This window comes from Ictidomys tridecemlineatus, chromosome 3 (assembly GCF_052094955.1).
Source record: "Ictidomys tridecemlineatus isolate mIctTri1 chromosome 3, mIctTri1.hap1, whole genome shotgun sequence".
Classification (NCBI taxonomy): domain Eukaryota; kingdom Metazoa; phylum Chordata; class Mammalia; order Rodentia; family Sciuridae; genus Ictidomys; species Ictidomys tridecemlineatus.
Genome location: NC_135479.1, coordinates 50,961,218 through 50,975,553, shown reverse-complemented (window position 1 = coordinate 50,975,553; position 14,336 = coordinate 50,961,218). Strand labels below are relative to the sequence as shown.

The window sequence follows — 14,336 nt, the reverse complement described above, 5'->3', positions numbered from 1 at the left end:
ATATTTTTAAAATAAAAAACGGGACATTCTCTTAAAATCCTCTTATTTTCCATTTCAACTTAATAATAAATAAATAGTAGTAAAGATAAACCCACAACTTGCCTTGGTGTCGCCCACCTGGTCCGGGAGGTTTCCTCCCAGAACTGTCCTCTGGCCTGCGAGGTTTCCTTCTCGACGGTTGGGGGCGCGCGCGAGGTTTCCTTCGGAACCTTTAGGGGGCGCTAGGCAGCGAGCACGCGGCGACCCACTTCCCTGCTCCCCTCTGGACCCCGCGGAGGGCTGCTGTCTACTATGGCGCCCGCTCAGGCTTTACAATGAGACTGGGGTGCAAAAGGTGCGGCGTCACCCACAAGGGATGAAGACAGGGCGGCTTGCAGCTCCCTCCCCCAGGCTCCGGACCCTGACCAGCAGGGCGCTAGCTTGAGGGAATGCCTCTGCTCTTGAGCCTCTTCCTCCTGGCCATGCTTGTGATCCCAGCCACCAGGGAGGCTGAGGCAGAAAGATCTCAAGTTCTGGCCAGCCAGTGCAACCAATGGAGACCCTCTCTCAAAATATAAAAGGCTGGGGATGCGACTCAATGGTTGGACAGCCCTGTAAGGTGGTCGCTCTCCAAGCCTGTGGCACACCCGGCCAGCCCATTTCCATCCAGGAAACAGCCTCATCCAGGGCCAACTGTGGGTGGAGTTTGCCAGCCCCCATGCCTGGCCAGGGAGACTGCACCAGCCAGAGGAACAGGGACTGTCCGGTCAGGAGGCGTTGGTGGTTGCTATAGTAAAATTAGCAGTGACCCCAGTAACTGTCCCAAAGGGGGTCACCTTTGCTCAAGTAGCAAAAGCGGAGGCAGTGCCTGCGAGGACAGTCACTCAGCCAGTGGGCCAGTCCTCGATAAGTAGCACTACCCTTCAAAGGGACAGTGAGACTGTGCAGGGGTTGACAGGCAGGGAGGATGGGTGTGAAGGTGTGAGAAACACAAAGTCCTGTGGTCCATTTTCAGAATGAGTATTTAGCTAGTCTGGTGTAAGAGCCAATTGCTGCCATTTTAACTACAGCCCTTCCCTTTTCCACAGTTTTAAACTGAGCCAATCACATAGATGGTAGGCCCTGAGGGCTTCTTATCAGAGCAAGGGGCTGTGCTGCCTTAGGGATAAAAAGAGGCAGCCTGCCCACCCCAGGGTGCTTTCTCACTGAACTGTTCCAGAGCACATCCTTCTGCAGAAGTAATGTCTGCCTTGCTGAGTAACTTGAGCAGTGCCTGATTTCTTGCAGCACAGGGTATTTCCAACAAGGGGCTCACCAGCCTGAAGGCCCAATGCAGCTGCAAGGCAGGCACTGCAGGGAGACTGAACATGGGGTGGAGACACTGTGACTGAACCTGGAACCTTTCCAGCTCAGACTCTTGCCCTACTGGCTGCAGGTGCATCTGAATGTCAGCTGCCAGACCCTCACCATGCACTCAGCACCCTGGCCTGAGTAGGGAGACAGAGCTGGGTTTTTATTATTGTTTATGCATTGTCTCGGCCTAATATTGAGATTCCAGCTGGAGTGGCCAGTGTCCTCATTGAGCAGCAGTTAAGTTCAGTCCCCAACCACTTTCCTCCTCCTGTTAACAGGAAGCTCTGCCCTAATAGCCCCAGGGCCCATTACAGGACAACAAGGGGCAGTCCTATGCCCCTTTGTCCACCCAAATTGTTCAAATTAACCAACAACAGAGAGCAGGAAAAACCTAGCTACCCCTACCCTGTGAGCCATTGTCAGCCCCCTGTAGCTCCAGAGGGCCGTCACCCAGTCCCAGGGACACCCCCTGTGGCCCTACCTGGCAGCCTCCTCTTGGTTAGAGCTCTGCCTTCCATCTCCCCAGGGTCACTGTGGGAGTCCACATTAAAGACCCTTTAAACCTTCTGTAACAGGGCTCTGGGCAGCCTCTGGCCTCAGCCCCAGGAGGATGAGGCAGGATGATCCAAAGGAAGATGCCCTGAGTGTGAGAAATAGAAAGTCTGATGCCTCTTTTTCACAGTCTGATATTCAGCCTTTATTGGATCCTAGGCAGCCCTTCCCTTTTGGTGGCCCTAATTTTAAAATTAGCCAACCATGTAGATTGTAACCCGAACTCTTCTGATGGGAGTGAAGGGTGTTGCTGCCTTAGGTTGGAGACCAGCTGATTGCCCACCAAGGCACACTTGCTGACCAGGTTCCATAGCAGCCCTCCTCGAGAAGCAAAGTTTGCCTTGCCTACCTACTTTTTGAGCATGCATTTTACTTCTTGCAGCACCTTGGTATTTCTAATGATTTTGGCAGCCAATGTGGGGCTTCACACACCAGTTGGGGTTCATGGGGACCCTCCTCTTAGGAAAAGATATGTTTGCTGCATTGTTGGTGTGGTCTCAGAGCAGGAGAGAGGAAACTACCCTCCCTGAGGCTGACAAAGGACCCCAAACCCAACAAAAATTGAAAGTGCATCAGAGACACAGGCAAAGGGCCCAGGCAAATGCCCAGGTGGCCAAGTAATTCTATTCATAGACTAAGGTAGGAAAATCTATTCTCAGGTTTTAGGGAGAAGTGCTGCTTGGTGGTTGGCCCATCCTCAGAAGTTTGTGAGTGTGTGTGACTCACAAACTCAAGATTGTTACCAAGTACTCAGTCCTTGTCCCCAATGTCAACCCAATATGGAGGATGTAGTTTGAGAAAAAGGCAAAGAAGTTTTATTTCTTTGGTAACCAAGGACAAACACAGGGGACTCCTGTCCCAGAGGCTGTGATTCTGCCCAACAAGGAAAACAGAGGGCTTTTAAAGAAGCTGTTCAGTGGGTCCAGGTGCACCCTGATGGAGAGTTGAAATTCACTTGTCAATTGGAGAGACAGTCACTTCCCAGTTCTTCAAGTGACATCTCCTTCCTATGGAGAACATGATGAGTCTTTTTCTCCACCCCCAGGTTAGGGAGGGAGAGAAAGGAGAAGAGGAAAAGAAAAACACATCCTTCTTAAAATAAGCAGCCAGTGCTATATGAAGGTGAAGTGGATCACTGTTAGAAGATCACACACAGAAAATCAGTATGGGAGAGTATTCAAGAAATCCCTAAATGAGATGGAACATACAGGGACCTAAAATATGCAAGAAATCCCCAGAATAGGGGTTTGAATACATGATGAGGTCACAGGGTGTGTAAGAAATCCCCAGTAAGGGGGATTGAATGGGGAGAGGGAAGGAGAAATTAAATGCACAGGAGGTAAGCCAAAATAAACTAAACTGGAACAGATCTTAACAGATTAGCAAGCAGTCTTTGTTCAGCAACAGCAGAATATCTCATTTTCAGTGGAGAATATGGCGACTGGTCACATGAGGGGTCTTTTTTTATAGGGTTTAATGAGAGTTAATCATAGCAGAAAGTTTAATGTGACATAATAATTAGGTGCCATTGAGCAATCAGGAAACTAGTTGTATAGGTTTAAAATCGAACTCAGGCAAACAGTTGTAAAAGCTTGAAACTCATTTTTACTGGGATGAAAGTCCAGAGTCCAGAGGCTGTTGTTTGCCTCCTCCACAAAAGACCCAATGTCACTCAATGGGAAAGGATGAGCCCAGGGGCCCATAGTTTGCCTTCCCCCCCCCTTCCCCGGGTCACAGTGTCCTCCTTTTCTTCCTGGGGACTGTCATTCCCCTTTTCTATTTTCCATATCCTTCACAGGGGGAAATTTAATTACAGGAATCTAACAAAAACAAGGAATAAAAATTGTACAGCTAAATACGGGTAAGAACAATGGAAAGAACCCATATGTACAAAATCTTTTTTTTTTTTTTTTGCCTTTAAAGAGTTCTGAGCAAGAACATGAACAGTGATAACATAGAATAAGAATATCTTAGTTAGTTTTTTTCAAACATGGGAAGTACACCAGGAGGAGGCTAAGTGTAGATGTATTAATGAGCACCATCAAGGCATATTTCAAATGTAAATGACCTTGAGGCTCCTCTGTGGGAACTAACATCTCTAACCAACTCCTTTCTCCCAGAGGTGGAAATCTGAAGATGGAGGTGAACCCAGATGGAAGTTATAGGAAGAAAGTGGGGTGAACCCAGGGGGAAAGTAAGACTATGGCCTTGATAAGATGACGGTTTAACATACCTTTTGCTCCATGCTCTACCCAGAACCATGTATAAATTCCTAAGCTGGCACACCAAAGTGGGTTTCTCTGCTGTCAGGGCCCCTCCCACATGGCAAGATTTATCCCTTCTCCCTTAAGTAAATCTTGCTCCTTGTACTCCTCTCTTCCATGATTGTCTGTGGATTTTATTCTTCAAAATTTGGGAGACAAGAACCCAGAGGAAATTGGCGAAGTCCTCCATAAGGCCACAGGAAGCCACGCTCCTCCTGGGCATTGGAACCACCAGCTGATGGCTATCTTGACACTTCTCAATCTCAAGGACCTTGACTTATATGTAAGTCTCAGAGAGGTTCCTTGTCTGCCACAAGCTGTGGACACAGGGAACTTTGTCATCACGGTAATTGCCATTCGCCACCAGAGGGCAGGGTGGCAACAGCTCTGATCTCCATGATCCTGAGGGCCTGGCCCTGCAAAGGCACTGTCACCCTGGAATTGAGGGAGGAAGCATACACACACATGCCAGGTGCACATTATACAGGACAGAAGAGGCTAGATACCTGAAGACTTTTCAAGAAGCAGGTTTACTGAAGGTGGGGTCCAGAGGGCTATCACCTAAAAGATGCTCTGGACCCTGAGTCTGGAAATTCTTTGAACTTATACTCAGTGGGAGGAGGGGTTTGAAGGTTTCCATGACAAGTGCTTTTTGTTCCATTTTTTAAAGACTAGACAGAGGTTTTACCAGCTTTTTCTTCTTCTTCTGCAAAGCTGGTATTTAAGTAAGAGGAAAGTACCAACCACAATGCCCCCTGCAGATGTTTGTCTGATATCCTGTGTAAAAAGCTTTCTGAAAAAAACAGGAAATTATGTTACAAATAGGATGGGAGTTTCAGGTTAATTATAGTAAGGGTTGTCAGGGTGAGGGGCATTGTGGAATGCTTCCCATACACACCTCCTTACATATCACAACACACACACAACCCAACACACATGTCACACACATTCACTCAACACACAGTACTAAAACTCACAAGCCACAAAACACACCATCCTGTACAATCAACACATGACATGCACAACACCCTACTATCCAACACAAACATAGCACACACAGGGCAGGTACACATCACATAAACATTTCACACAAACTTCACACACACCACATATGTACACATTACACTACACACTCACGCCATTCTTTGAATGCTATTGAAGTGTTTTTGTGGCTCATTATATGGTCAGTGTATGGACATGTGTCCCTATGTCCTGAGGCTTCAGATCATGGTCCCTGTGTCATGTGGGGTGGCCATGGGGAAACTGGGGTCTGGAGGAGGGCCTCACGCTCCCCTGAGGCTCATCCTCCTGGGCCCTGTTGACCACCCACCCTGCACCCCAGCTACCTCTGGTGATATTGAGGGATCAGGGCCCAGCCCTCTCACTGACCATCAGCTCAGGCCATACCTGGGAGCCCACGGGTTAGCAGCCATACCACACAACCCAGCATCCTCATGCTCTAGAGCTGTGGGCTCCCTCCACCCCTCACCCTCATAGCCTTTACTTCTGCTGGCCCAGATGCCAAGGGCTTCAGCTCATGCAAGCTGCATGGTATCCTCCATTTTCTCTAGTGGGATGGACTCCAGCTGCTGCTTCCTAGAATGCAGAATGGGAAGGGGGCTATGAATCAGGGGGTGGGGCTCCAGGGTGGGGCTCAGAGACCCTCCTCTCTGAACTTTCCCTCTAGTCCTAACTGTGTGTAGTGATATACCCTGAAGCCCAGGAGTAGCTTGGCGTGGTCTGGGCAGGTGGGGGCTCCATGCCCTTAGGAGAACTTGCTCTGGGGGCCTGGCACAGGGGGAAAAGGGAAGAAAGGTGGGGAGTCCAGGAGGGAACTGAGGGGACTCTGGAAGCTAGAACACCACAGGCCCAGGCTGGTCATGGCCATCAGCTGTGTAGAAGACATGGACAGCGCCTCAGTGAGCAGCCTAGGTTCAGCAGGCTGTGGACCCTTGGGAGTCCCAGAAGGGGAGCAGGCATTGGGGAAAACCTTTTCTATTCTTGGGGCCCAACAATCTGGAGTCTCTGCTGACTGTATTGGGGCATTCACCAGCGTCAGAAATAAGAGAAGACAATATAAAAAGGAAAAATGGATTTAATCTCAATTTGGCCAAAATGGAAGAAGAAGCTGATCTGCCTCCACCCGACCATAGAAGCACTGAGGTCTTCAGGAATGAAGCCAGGAGACACCAGGGAGAAGCTGATCTGCCTCTGCTGTCCCACAGAAGCACTGCCATCTACGGGAACGAAGCTGGGAGATTCAAATGTGTAGATCTGGGGGACCCTGCTAGTCATTGTGGGGAGATCCATCCAGCCCTGAATTCTCCTAGCCCGGCCAAAGCTCCCATCCTGGGCATGGGACAGTTCATCTTCAGGGAACTGGGAAGATGGCAGGAAATGACAGGGACTGAGAAAAAAAGAAATATGGAGCTTCTTTGAAATATTTTGAATTTATTTGTGCCCCATCATATTTCCCTGTATTGTCCATCCTGTAGTCTTGAGGGATGTGGGGTTCTTTATTGAGAAATTGTGTGCATGGAGAACTTTGCTATTTGAGCCCCCTACACTCCCCTCATTCACCCTTGGGGTACATGCTCCTGAGTGTAGTCCCCAAACCCAGACCTTGTCTTCAGTGGTACAGATAGGAGCTCCCACATCTCCTGTGCCTCATCTTCCACCTTCAAAAGTGTGGATCCTGCACATCTATCTGGGAGTCCATCTCTGATAGGGGACAGGTTCCCAGAGGACCCAATAGTGAAGTCAATGTGGCATCATCACAGTGACCAGGTGATCCTGGATGTTAACTCACACTCAGGGTGGTTGAGAAAACATTCTATCTGCAATTAAATCCTTTCTTCATTTTGTTACAAAACAGCACACAGTGCTGTGGAAACCTTGGGGAAGGTGGAGAAGATCAGAGCAGGAGGAAGCCATGGCCCACATGGAGGAGCACTCCAGACTTTTACCTCTGAACCTCGGCGGTGTCTGAGTTCTGTGAGCAGGGAAATGGAAGCCATCAGAATCAGGGAAGTGTTGCACATTTGGCTGCCATAGCCGACCTGGAAGGCACTTGGTAGGTGCCTCCACTCCACCTGACCAGGGCTGGATGTGGCCATTGACTTCTCTCCACTTGGCACCTATGAGCAAGGCCATCATCACGGAGAGTTGGGGACATCTGTGGTCTGGGTTTTCCAAAAGAGCCAATGCTCCCTTTGCATCTGGGAGATAGCATATATTTTTATTTACCTTTCACTACAACCACTTCTTCCATGCAGGGGCACAAGTGCCTCTCAGGTCAGTGTCATTCCTCCAGCCACATGGGCCAGGTCCTTTTTTCTAGTTCTGGGATGGACTTGTCCCATCTTTTGGTCTGTCCCTTTCGTCTATAAACTGGACCCATCATCTCAGGCCTGGTCAGGAGCACAATCTGCAGCCACATTCCCAGCCAAAGACAAAAACTACCCCAGCCCCCATGGGCTAAAGACTCAGGAGGCTCCTAGAACCTGTGAGAAGTTCACTCCAGATGAGACCTCAGAACTCACCCTGCAGTGTGTACCACCCTGAGTGTGGTCACTGGGTTTAAACATCCATATAGCCTGGTGCATGGCCAAACCTGCAATGCCAGCTACCAGGAGGCTGAGGCAAGAGGAACACACATTTGACGCCAGTCTGGATGACTTCCTAAGATCCTGTGTTTGAAAAAAAAAAAATTCTGGCAGAGTGCCCCTGGGAACCACACCTAGTACCACAAATCAACAAATACATATATGTTCTTTAAACATTCACACACTGATGTGACAAGAGCCAGCATCAGGGCCCAGGTTGATTCCACACCTGCCTGTGGAGGAAGCGAGTACTCAGCACCACCACACCTAGCCCTGCTGCCTGTCACAGTTACTAGCTGAGCTTGGCTTGGGTGAAGGGGTTGCCCTGGTAATTATCTTGAAATTTGGCCTTGTCTTTACCTGCCTCAGCTCAGCCCTGGGCTTAGTCTGGGCTTTGGTTTTAGTCTTGAACTGACCCTTGGCCCTGCACCTTACTCTCTTCTATATACACAGGCTCCTGTGTGCTTCTAGATTTAACTTAAATCTAGATATGTCCAAGTATCTGAAAGAGCCCACCAACCCATGGGTGTCCTTTGGGGACAATTGTTTGGTAGATCACACCTGTCATCTCACTGGAACACCCAGACAGAACAGCCTTAAAGGCAACATGACAGGAGCCAGCCCCTCCTTGACCAGCTCCTGTCTGCAACTTTCCCTGGAGGGTGATGTTAGTACCACATACAGGATGGGCTTGGAGGCAGATGGGCCTGGGTTCTGGAACCTGCTCTGCTTCTTGCTGCTTGGAAAAGTCACATCAAGTACCTGAGATTCCTTTGCCATTTGGAAACTGAGGCAATCACTGTTTCCTTAGACTGGAGGCAGATGGTCAAGACATCAAGTGTGTTGAGCATCCTGCTAGACTCAAGGAATAAAAGGTGCTGTCACTACATAAAAGCTGTGCCCTACCCAGTCTTAGCAGCAGGGTGGAGCCGGGAGCTCCTCCTGCCTTCACACCCTCAAGTCAGCACCCTCATTGGAAACCTCCCCAGCAGCCTGCAGTTCCTGTCCTCACACCCCCCACTTGCTCTGTGCTCACATTCTCTCCCTCTTCCTTCCAACCTCCACTACCCAGCTTCCCCTGTAACCTCCAGAACACCCATAAGGAGGCTCAGTCCCATTGCTTAGGCTGGGTGATTGTGCAGAGGCCAGGCCGTCTCCCAGCTCAGGGAGGGCCCAGTCTGGCCAGGAGGGTGATGGTGCCAGCTCTGTGGCCATCTCTGCTTGAGGTTGGCACACAGGCCTGGCCAGGGCACTGCTAGGGATGGAGCTTTGCTGAAGAATGCTCCAGGGCTGCTGGGAGAGAGCCGCAGGGAGTGGCAGGCAGCAGTGCAGGGCTCTGGAGGCACAGGGCATATGTCAGAGCTGAGCCCTAAGTGGGAAGGAATACTCTCCAGCTTTTAGCAGACAAAGAGATGTTCACCAAAGACCCAGGTAATGAATGCACACAGTATTCCATGAACATGTACCTATGGACAAGTGCACACAACCCCATGTTCAAAACTTCAGAAGCAGAAATGTGCAGAGCCCGGGGTACCTTCGCCTAAATCCATCTAATAGGCAGGTCCGTTCCTGCTCCCTTGGCCTTCTCTGCTGCTGCACCATGGCCCTGCCCACTTTGTTCAGCTTCACTGCTTCTTCACCTTCATTCTTTATCACCCAAGTGTTTCCTCCCTTGGTCTGAAAAAATTTTTCATATCACATTGCACTGGACATTTCATGGGCTCATCCTACCTTACTGGGTAAACACTCTCCTCCTCCCCCTTTCAAGTGCTTTACAATTTCTAGAAGTAGCCAAGTGAACAGAGTTTCTTTTGATTGCTTCATCTGCATTATTGAGCCCAAGGCATGTGAGCTTGAGGCTGGGTTGTGTGCTGGTTCAGTTACCAACTTGCTTCCCAAATGCTTCCTACTGGCTTGTTGGGTTTGTACTGTATTTGGAAACTTCCGTTTCAAGTCATCTCATTGACACTTGATATTTTTATTTTAAGAAAGATCACTGATCAGGAGGGTGAATTCTGACTTCCAGGCTTATGTTTCTGAGTGCTTGGTCCTAATGCCTCTCAAGGGTGCATGAATTTGCCTAGCCTCTTAACTCTTGGTAGATTCTTTTTCTCCTGAAAGTCCCTGTTGATCGTTTTGAATGAATATAGATACAATTTCCTTAAACTATGACTTCAGGTTCAGAGAGGGAGTGCACACCCCAAGCCCAGCTCTCACCACCATTTAGGTTCCTCAACAGAGATACAGTGCAGGAGGCTCCAGGAGAAGTGAGATGTGGAGGGGCCTGAGGGACAGGAGGAGGCTGGGGATGTAGAGCAGCCCTGGATGCTGGAGGGGAGCAATGGAGGCAGTGAGGTTGGAGGAGCCTCAGCAGTTGCTGCCAGAAGCAAGGTCACTTGACCTCTACTTTCTTGCAGTGTCTCACATACGAGTTTTTGAGGGACACCATTATATCTAAATCATAACATAGTGTATCATGTTTATTTATTTGTGTATGTTGAATCATCCTTGAACCTATGGGATATATCCCACTTGATCCATTGTGATAATTTTCAGTCTGCTGTTGGATTTGATCTTCTAATATTTAATTGAGGAGTTCAGCCTCTATGTTTATCTAGAATATTGATCTGAGATTTTCTTTCTTTTTCTTCTCTCTCTCTCTCTCTCTTTTTTTTTTTTTTTTTTTTGGTATTTTTTCCAGTTTGGAGGTCAAGGTAATGCTGGCCTCATAAAATATGTGTGGAAGAATTCTTTCCTCTTAATTTTTGGGAATAACATAAGGAATTGTTAAATGTTTTATGAAACCTGACAATAAAGTCATGATTCCTGAGCTTTTTTCTTTGGTGGAAGGATTTTTATTACAATTCAAATTTGCTGCTTGTTATTGGTCTCCTCAGGTTTTTTTATTTCTTCATGATTCAATAATAGTAAGGTGTATTTGCCCATTTTTTTTGTTGTTGTTGTTCATCAGAAGTATGCCTGTTTTCTTTTCTGGTACTAGGGATTAAACACAGGGGCACTCAATCACTGAGCCACATCCCCACCTTTTAAAAATTTTATCTAGAGACAGGGTGTCGCTAAGTTGCTTAGGGTTTCATTAAGTTGCTGAGGCTGGCTTTGAACTCCTGATATTTCTGCCTTAGCCTCCCCAGCCACGGGGATTACTGCATATGCCATATGCCTGGTTAAGTGTGTCTCAGTTTAACAGCTTTTGAAGACGAATTTTGATATAATAAAAACAATCAATTTAATATTCTAAAATTTAGAACACCTGACTAGCATGCATAAGACCCTGGGTTTGGAGAGCTTCTCCCCCTCCTGTAGGTCCACGCCAGGACTCCACGCCCACTGAGGGCACGCTGGCCGGGTCGGGTGCTGGCACTCTCAAGGCTGGTGCTAGCTCACCTCACCATCTCCATATCATAAGCTCCCGCTCCTCTCTCCTTGCCTGCAGTCTGAAGCCCAGGTGATGCTTTGTGCTCCCATGAGCTGCATTGGTAAGGGTGGCCTTCTTGCTGGCTGTGCTCCCATGAGCTGCATTGGTAAGGGTGGCCTTCTTGCTGGCCTGAAGGAGGGAGAAGAGCAAGCGGGGAGTGTCGTCCATCCCACGCTGCAGCCACTGGCCTGGAGCCACCACGGAGCCCTCGCTGGAGCCCAGGAGACCTGTATGGATGGGCATGGCTTGATAGCAGCACCATCCTGCACTGCTGCCTGCACTGTCGCCAACGCCAGGGTTGTACAGCAGGGTCCCCCCAGGCTTTGTCCACTGCCGCTGGCCTTACTGCTACTGCTGATGCCCAGCCTCGGACTTCTCCACGCAGGTGACTGCCAACAGCCATCCTAATGTCGAATCCAGAAATGTACCACGGACTTTGTATCCCTTCGAAAGCCTGCCTTGGCAACCTGGTGTATCATTCTTCTGTGTTAGGGCTCAGTGACCTCCTGCGCTGGAGGAACTGTTCCAAGGGTGGACCCACATCCTCTACCAACCTTGAAGTGACCCATGATCCTTGTAATTATCACAGCCACACAGAACCCAGAGAACATAGGGGAGGGGACCATAACCCTCCCCCAGTTACTTTTTTTGTGTGTGTGGCTTGTTCCGGGATCCTTACCTTAGAACTTTGAAGGATCACTTCCAAACTTACAAAGTGGAAGGGAACTGGACACTCATAGATAATAATTAGCTTCCAGTTCAAGTGACAAATATGCCTGCGGTCCCTGGATCCAGTGACACTGCTACAAATAAGGTAAGTGTGCTTTCTTTTTTTCCCTCTTTCTACTCATAACTTTCAAATGTTTGATTTTTCGGACAACTTTCAAAATGTGGTATAAAATGGTTATTCCAGAGGAATGTTTTTAAAATTTTTTAATATTTTCTTGAAATGCAGTTAGCAAGAGTTGATAAAGGATTCAGTAAGGAACTTGCTCTGGAATATAAAGTGTGAATCTAAATTTAAATAGACAATGATATGAAAAATAAATAGTAAACTGTGAAATGGTGTTCTCCTGGATGAAAATGCAGGACAATTTAATGAAAAACTGTGTGTGTAGGGGTGTGTGTGTGTGTGTGTGTGTGTGTGTGTGTGTGTGTTTTTCAGGCCAATTTAATGAAAAAAAATTTTTTTGGTGATGTCTTTTGAGTGCATGTGTGTGTAATTCTTCTTGAAGAATTCCATATTCAGTTTTATCAGATGAGTGAAGTGGGCATTTAGAATAAAGAAAACTGTGAAGCTTGAGGCAGTGACCCATAAGGAAATACATTTTTAAAAAATATCTTCAGTTGTAGATGGACACAATATCTTTATTTTATTTATTTTTTTTTATGTGATGCTGAGGATCAAACCCAGTGCCTCACACTTGCTAGGCAAGCGCTCTACCACTGAGCCCCAGCCCCAGCCCCATGGAAACATATTTTATTGGTGATTTGGAAGCTATAGTAAAATGTAATAGCTATACGCCAAACTTCCCAATGGCAAACCCATAATGGTATTTGTTCCTAACCTTTTGGTGACCAAGGAAGTTACAAATTGTATATTGCATAAAGGGATATATAATCCCCATGTAATTTCAGGCCTTGGGTTAACAGTTTAAGTCAGAGCTGAGGGAAAAACTGGCAAAATTAAGTTAAGCTTACCCTGCCTACTGTCCACTGTCTATAGCCCATGTCTAATTATTTTTAAAGCCCAACAGCAACTTCCAGGCACAAGTGTCTTCCTACAAATAGGTAGAAAGGAACTATCAATAGGGTTTCCAATTGCCAGTCAATGCTAGTCAAAAAGGGTTTCTACTAAAAGAGCCTCCCAAGTAAACCACTTCCTTCCCTAGTATCCTAACCACAAAACCATACATATGGCTTTGTATGTAAAGCAAGACCATCTCATTTGCTTTAACTTCCTTTATTTATTATATCTATTCATAAGCTGCTTCAGATTAAAATACAATTGGTGAGCATCAAGCTTTTGAGATACTTATGACTATCTGTTGATTTTGGGACACCTTCCCTTGCCTCTAAACATATGTGGTATATTTTTAAAACAAATTTTAATTGTTTGACTTGGCATTTTATGGAGGCAATTTTATAACACCTGCATAGATATCTGCATAACCCAGGGATTTGTATCGCACTGAGTTAATTCTAGCTCCTTACCTCTTTAGGAAAAATTTAATAGCACCCATCACCACCATGCTCCCAACTAGTCTTTATGTCAGATTACCTCGTAGCCAGCTTTTCCTTACCCTAAAATTGATCATGAAAACACAAAATTGATATTTATAATTCCTTCTTCTACACCTATTCCATGTTTCCTTTATTATCACTTTAGCTAGATTCATCCTTCATTCCTAGGGAATCTGAATCCTCATTATATTTCCCTTTATTGGGTTACTGTAATGGTTTTCCATTAACATTTACTTATGACACCCCCACCAATCTCCTGGATATCATAATGGTCTCTCCTTTCTCATGATGTAGAAAAAGGCAAATTTCCATTATTAGTTGGAGTTGAATTGCCTCTGGCAATATAGTAACCCCCTTGTTTATTGTTTAGTGACATAAAGAACTGCCAACTGGTAGATTTGGTAGAATCATTCCTTCTTTGGGCATTGTATCAGATACTTCTTGTGTACCACTGGAAATTCTCTCGGCCATTATCTTTTACATCAAACATGGCTGAAGTAAGCAGTTCTGCATAGATTTCAACCACCAGCCTTGTGCATGTAGTTAGTCTGACAGCATTACCTCAGACATGTTCCACATGCTTCTTGTGTCCTGCCATTGGGTCTCTCTGATTCCATGGAGGGAACATCATGGAAAACCAGCTCAACTCTCACACATGCAGAACTGATAAGTACATGGAGTTAATGCCAATGAGTCAGTTCTTACAAGTGCTGAATGATTATGAATTTATGCCTCAGTCATCACAGAGCCAAGTTATTAAGTAGAGTAGTATATCTTGTTCCCTATTTAATATCTCTCTATTCCTTACTTCGCACAATCATATACAATTCTCAAATTACTTGCAAATAAGATTTTATCTCAGCCTCTGCTTTTTAAAAAAATTATTTACATCACAGGATATGA

At 46.7% G+C, this 14,336-nt stretch overlaps 1 pseudogene; it reads left to right on the top strand.

The window, feature by feature from the left end:
• The first annotated feature begins 11,420 nt into the window (after positions 1-11,420).
• Positions 11,421-13,453, top strand: LOC144375646 (repulsive guidance molecule B-like; annotated as a pseudogene).
• The last annotated feature ends 883 nt before the right edge of the window (positions 13,454-14,336 follow it).